This window comes from Mastomys coucha, unplaced genomic scaffold, assembly GCF_008632895.1.
Source record: "Mastomys coucha isolate ucsf_1 unplaced genomic scaffold, UCSF_Mcou_1 pScaffold1, whole genome shotgun sequence".
In the NCBI taxonomy this organism is placed as follows: domain Eukaryota; kingdom Metazoa; phylum Chordata; class Mammalia; order Rodentia; family Muridae; genus Mastomys; species Mastomys coucha.
This window is the reverse complement of record NW_022196891.1, coordinates 72,683,782-72,691,262: the sequence shown is the minus strand read 5'-3', so window position 1 is coordinate 72,691,262 and position 7,481 is coordinate 72,683,782.

Here is a 7,481-nt window from a genome sequence, read left to right as displayed (position 1 = left end):
AAAAAAAAAAAAAAAGACTTCCCGTGAATTAACTTCATCCATTTCAGTTTTCCCAAGTGTATGACACTAGCACCCCAGACCACTGGCTATTTTTATTTTAGTTTATCTTTTAAACCTTTCTCCTTTCACCTATTTTAAGCTTACAGAGGAGTTAAGAGGCCAGGAAGAAAGGCTCCTTGTGGACTCCCTCCCCAAAGCCCGAACAGTAACACAGCGCTGCGGAAGCGGCTACATTCAGAAGCTCCACCTTCATGGAGCAAGAAGGAAGTTACTGATTGGACTGTGACACTGGCGTAGTTTGGGGGAAGGGTTTTGCCCCAAGCATTTTACCTGTTGCGGGAACAAAGGAATCCCCATTAAATTCAAGATGACTGAGTGACCAGACCTCGTGTTGTCTAATGTTCTACTTTTCCCACGTGGGAACGGTACAGTATGGCTAGCCTACCTCTTCTTATCTCTTTCAATCTCTTCCTATCTATTTCTTATCTTACTCCTATTTCCAGAGGGACTCTTTAATTCTTTCATGTTGGAAAGAATACCAACTTGATACCAACAGCTCCTCTTTATCTCTCACTCAGCTTCCTCCCATGCTAACATCTTACATAACCGTCATACAATAGTCAAGGCTGGGAAGTGAACACCAGCACAATATTGTTAGCTAAACTGTACGGACTTTTCCTCAAACTTCTCTAATTTGAAATAATTAGGATAAAAAGGAGGAAGGAAGCCGAACATCCCTGTTGTGCTCCTCCGTTCTGGGATTCTCCCCAGGTCTCCACATCAAGAAGTGAAGGTTAGCTGTGAATTGTCCTTAGTCTCTCCCGGCCTGTCAGGGCTTCGTGACCCCTTGTTGTTTTCTCTCATTAGATGCTTATTGAAAGAGGGTGGATCCAGCATTTGGCAGAATCTGCTAGATTCTGTAATATTGTATAATTTCTGGCCGTTCTGATTGCAGAGACGTTGTATAGTTGGCTGTGTTGGTTTGGGTGCGGAGGCACATCCCTCTAAAACCATTACTTGAGAGACGTTCGTTCGTGTTAGAAGCCAGGCTAGCCTACTGAGTGAGACCTGGTTTTAAAAGCAACCACAATGCCACAACTGAAGTGAGTACCGTAGAAATAATGGTACAGTGTCCTGGTGTGTCTCACAGGTGGTGCTGATGTTCAATAAAAAGGGAGGCCACCATGTTTCCCGACCGTAAAGTTACTATTTCTCCCTCTGCAGTTAGAGAGTATGTTGGGACAGCATGCTGAAACTACAACTGCTCTTCTTAGCTTCCTTGTGCTTGTCACCCATCAGTGAGCCTCATCCGCAGCCTTACTGGCAGTTTCTTGATAAGCATCCCATGTCTGTCTCTTACTTTCTGTTTGCAATTTGTTATGTGGAATTCTACTCTAAGGAACTGCTGGTTCCTTTCCCTATTGACTGTGTCCTAGTCTGCTTTCCTGTTGTGGTGATAAATGTCATGACCACAAGCAACGAGAGGAAGAAAGGGTTCATGTTAGCGTACAGGTTATGGTCCATCATTAAGGGGAAGCACAGGAGTGGGGTCAAGGCAGAAACTGGAAGGATGGTACAGCTCACAGTGGGCTGGGTCCTTCTGTATCAACTATCAACCAAGAACATGCTTCAGAGATGTGCTCGCAGGCCAATCTGATGGGGGCGATTCTCTAGCTAGAGTTCCCTTTTGCAGGGGACTCTTAAGTTTGCATCAAATTGTCCACTGAAGTTAACTACAGCAATGTGCTCTGTGTTTTGTTTATGAGAGTCAGGAAGGACAGTGTCTTAGTTAAATAGCAATGTTCTGGGATTAAGAATCACCTAGAAGACAAACTGTCTGCCAGGGCCTTCCTAGAGAGGTTTAAATGAGTAGGGAATACTTCCACTTGAATGTGGGCTGCATCATCCCATGGACTAGGGTGCTGGACTGAATACAAAGGAGAAAGTGATCTAGACATTCCTTCGTCCCAATGTGAACAGCCACCTTCTGCTCCAGCCACCATGCCTTCCCTTTCATAATGGACTGTATCCCTTGGAACGGTGAGCCAACATAAACCCTTCTTTCTTGAAGCTGACTTGTTAAAATATTTTGGGACAGTGGTGAGGAAAATAAAGAATAGTTGGAAATTTATTTTATTCTGTGTCCAATGCTATCACTTCTTATTTTGTGACTTAGTTTGCTCTGAATTTGGCCATCCAGGCAAGAGATTTTATTTTTCTTTACAAACTCTCTCTCTCTCTCTCTCTCTCTCTCTCTCTCTCTCTCTCTCTCTCTCTGATTCCTCCTTACTTATCAGCTATCACAAGGTTTTGTATCTTTATTACCTGTAATGATTTTTATAATGTAATAAAATGTATCCTGTGAGTTATATTATGTATGACCTTTTTGCAGCAAATCTGATGAGCAATTAGGTAGCTGGTAGTATTTTGTTCAATCTCTGTCATACACTGTACAATTGTAAAACAAGCCACACTTGCATCTCAGTGATTCTGCTGCTCTAGAATCCTGTCAGGTTTATATACCTTTAAATAGATTATAACAAATTGAATCCATACCTTTACTTATGGAATAAGGTGTATATTCCATGTATCTCCAAGTGAATTTAAAACCACTTTACATCACTGAATAAAGGTTAAGAGATCTGAAGGGATGATTGAGGAAAAAAATACATGAGCATAAGCTCCCACCAGCACACTCCAATACCTTTGTTCAAAGCAGACAGTACCCAGAGAGTGAGTCCTTCTGTAGTCTAAGGTGCAGGATCCACACCCGCAGGAAGGAGGTATCAAAGAGTCTCCCAGGGGACAGGCACCTGGAAAGTAAGTGGCTTATGTCCTCTGGAACAGAGCCAGAATCTGAATCAGCGCTTCATAGTGCAGCAGCAATGTGGAGCGTTTATGACCAGCAGCTTAGGTATCTATTGCTAGTAGGGTTGGGTGCATTTTACAGAGTGTACACATAGATAAGCTCCAAAATGGCTGAAAATATAATCATATAGGCTCGTTGTTTACATAGGTGAGATGATTAAAGATGATGGGCTTTTGAGCTGGTGGGTATCTGACTGTAGAGAAAGAGAGCCTGCCAGACATAGCAGGGCTTGACTATAATATCAGCACTCTGGAGGCTGAGGCAGGAGAATATTGAATTCATGTCCAGCTTGGATTTCACAAGGTAACCTTGTCTTAAAACACAGTATCAGACTTCTTGGGAAAATGTGCCCACTGGAGTGACAGTGGCTTCCTGACTGAATTTGAGAGTCACTCCACAGGAGGGAATACATGTCTGACACTGAAGGGCTAGTCAAAAGTCTTTGGCTGGGGACGTCACAGGCTCTATGGAGAAGCTACTAATGGTGTTTTACCAGATGGACATGTAGTTAAACTTCCTTCTAAATATTTATGTTTATATCTATAGAATAGTGCAGCTCTTGGCAATAGTCAGAGAACCCTCTTTTGGCCTTGGGTGATAGACAAATTAGGGACACATCACGATCAAAATACTAAGAATAAGTAGTTTATGGGTGCTTGATTCCAAATAGAACATTCATACCACCCTTTCTGAGGGTCAGTCATAGAATATAGTAGATGAGGAGGCAGACGGATTGTGGGAGTTGAAGATGGGGGGTAGTGTGGTGGGGTGCCATCTTCTGAGTATGGCAAGTCCATTATAATTATGAACATATGGAAACTGCAACTACCTGTGTGGGATCTACAAAATAAATAGGAAAGGAATGACCTGAGGCCAGAAGGGAGCTAGTTAGGACAAGGAGGGAACAAGGATAAGGAGAGAATGAGAGAAGGTAGTGGGGGTGTGAACGTGGACACAGTACATTGCATACAAATTTAATATTGCCAATAAATAATAAGGAAGGACCCAAGGGCCACTGCAGAGAGATCAGTGTAACCTCATTTATATTACCTCCATATAATGCTTTTATACTACAGGAACTTTCAGTTTCATCCTTGAAGTTAAGGGATGATTGTCAAAGAAGGGAAGCTGGATGGATGAGGACCTTGTCACAAGGTGACATCAGAGGACAGGGAGTGATGGGTGGTACTCAAGCAAAAGTACCAGACAGGAAAAGGTAAAGTAGATGGGGCAAACTCCAGCACTGTGCTGACATTCGTAGGGAGGGCTTATGGGACTGTAAAGAGCCAAGGAGGTGAAGGACATGCAGGATGTTCATGGACTATTCTAGTGAGAGTGTTTCATGCAGTGAGAATGATGAGGCCTTAGCATGAGACGATTGCAGCAATAATATCTGAAAACCTACATTCTAGCCCCATTCTTCTCAGTGGCTGCATCATCTAAGACACTGAGGATGATGTGCAAACCCTGATAATCTGCTTGTGACTTATCTATGAGGGCTTGCTGAGACGCTGAGATGGCAGCGGTGGTGGAGTGGGCAATGCTACACTTGGTGTCCAAATACATATCTGGGTTCAACACTGCTACTTGTTTGCTTTCTTTCATGCTTGCTTGCTTGCTTTCCTTCTTTCTTTCTTGTGCTCTCTCTCTTTCTTTCTTTGTTTCTTTCTTTCTTTCTGCAAGATGGTAGCAGAACGCACATGCTTATTGTTTGTTCAGATGAGAATTTTTTAATTACAAATATTGTCAGCAGTTTCTAAGATGACAGAATTGGATGCACCCCTCTTCTATGTGAAGTAAGACAATGTGTTGAGAAATAGCCAACAGACTGTCCTGGCCTGACAGTTTAAATTATAATGCTCAAGAGATAAGTGTCCCATGAGCCTAGCTCTCAATATAGCCCCAGGCCTTGCAAGGATGAGGCAGGAGACTCACCATGATCTTGAGGCCAACCTGACTACAGAGTGGTGCTACAGTAGGAGATCTGTCTCAAACAAAACAAAGCAGAATGGAACAACACAACTCTCACGACGAGCTCCCCCAGGCATAGTGCAACAGCTAGTACATTGTCTACCTCGAGATGTGCAGAACCTCACCCAGTGCCTGACACCAACGGACACAGTATGGACACATTCTTTAAACCATCTATTAAGCCTCTATTTAAGTCATTCACACAATGTGGGTAGTTCTGGAAATCTGTTCTACTACACATTACATATGTACACTGTAAACTTAAAAATTTTTAAAGGGTAAGAGTTTGTCATATAGCAAAATACCTGGGGTGACTAAATTACTAAAAGGAAAGGTTATATTGATTCACAGTTTGATGGCTGTTGTGGAGTTTTGATTCACTGTCAAGGTGAGGGTGTTTGGTGAAAGAAAACCATATGACTCATGGCCAGGAATAAAAGTAGAGGAGGGTTAAGGTGAGGAGTTGGGGTACATGTCATCAAAATACATCATCTGAAATTCAAAGAATTAGTATATTGATAAAAAATACTTATTAAAAATTAGCAGAGGAGAAAAGAGTCAGGGCCCCCTAATTTACAACTCCCATCAAGGCTGTATCCCTAACTATCTGAAGAATTCCCTAAAGGCCCCATCTTCTAAAGGTTTCGCTTCTAACAGTGCCACTTGAGATCGGTCCTTTCACACATGGGCCTCGAAAGGCATGCTCAGTACTCACTACAAAGGTGAAAACTTACAACGCCCTGATGGATGCAAAGAATTCTCTGTCCAGTGATGAACGTCTTGCCTTTTACTAGGCAATCGCATTAGCTTCACCATTATCAGTGTCCTGGGGGAGCTGGACACAGTTGGGTGACAGAAGGTCGAGGTCATGAGATGTTGTTAAGGGCAAGAAGTATGGCTATGGTGTTGGGGCAAGATGGTGGCTGGTCAGCAGAGCTTCATTCTAGGAAGAACACCACATCTCAGGAGAGGACTCATGAGAAGCCTCACAGTACAGATATGGACCATTTCCCCACTCGGTGTGGACATTCTCTGTCCAACTTAGAGTAAGATATTATAGCCTTAATTGCATCTTGGAAATGCATTAGCAATAGACAACCATATTCTTCAGGGTCTACAACATAGTGGCTAGATCTCAGAAAACCAGCATGCACACAGAAAACATGGGGAAAGGGGGCCAAAGGGAGGGAACTAGAGGAAACGAGCTGAGAGAAACATGTACTATTTTGAGGGAGAGGAAGACACAGGAAAGGAAACCTGGAGTAGAGGAAAGTGAGCAGCTGCCTGGGCAGAGGTCTCTATCATTCACCTAGCAAGCGTGCTCTATCCAGAGCCCTGTACTTCCTCAGAGTAGGGCCAAGTCCTCAGATAACACCCCCTTCCCCCATTTACCTCCCATTTCTTCTTCTCTCACAAAGCTTAAGTACAACTGCCTTCTGAAGCTATTCATCTGCTTCTCAAATGTTGTTCCCACAGTCTTTAGAATCTGAATAGTATTATATATTTCAGCCACTAAAGGGAACATTTATGGAGAGTAATTGAGCAAATTGAGGGTCTGAACCCCAGAAGAGACAATTTTTTTTGACAAGAAAAAAAATGGTTGGCAAATGTTAAGGATTTTTTTTTTTTATGAGTAATCATGATGATTCTTTGAATAATTGTAATCTGTTCCATACTCTGTCACAGTTGCTTGGATATGTGGACTTTTGTCAGTGAATAAAGTTATTTTGTTGTCCTTATTTTTAGGGAGAGATTCACAGTATTGAAATATTTCTAGTGTCGATGGTGTTGCATCTCTTGAATATTGTTCTTTCTAGTGGCTGATGAGTCATCAGAGTGTCACTCTTCCTCTAGAACACTATGGTTTCACCAGTCTTCGTCAGAAGTTGGTGGAAGGAGAGGTGGTGTAGAGGGGCAGGATATGGGCTGGAAGCCACACACTGGGAGACCACGGCTGACTTGTAAGGTCAAAACTGATGCTCACATTTTAAAACACTGATTTATTTATCCCTTCTCAGGTTTTCTAATACTCAGCTGCTCTGTTATCAGGCCAACCTTAGACAAATAGAGAGCCCTTGGCTGCAAGGATGTATAATTTGGACACTGTAGTTTCATGATTCAATTTTCTTCCTGCAAGCATGATGAACAAGGACTCAGGCTATTATTCTACAGAAAGACTAAGTATGATGAATAGACATAAGCCCCAATGACCTCTTGTACATAACAGGAAGCTTGAAGCTACAGCAGTCTGAGGCCTGTCAGGGTTTGGTCCCTGGTTAGAAGATGAAGCTGATAACAAGTGTGTTCTTCTGTGTGGATTTTCACATAGAGGACAAAGATACTGAGAACTTCCAGACTCATCGAAGGACTGGCATAAATAAAGTATCTTGTTGAAAAGTTTGTTGCAAAAAAAAGAATTGTTTGCAAACATGATAAATATATCTCCTTGGTTTTTTTTTTGTTTGTTTGTTTGTTTTTTGCAGTTGTCTATATTTTAAAGTTGATGTTCTAAATATTATACTTCTGGGCCTACTCCTATCTCTTAATGCTGTTATGGGATAGTGTTGAGGGAACAGTGCTGAGGGAACAGTGTTGAATATTTGGTAGCAATTCTGTGTTAGGATTCTGATTTTTTTTCTTT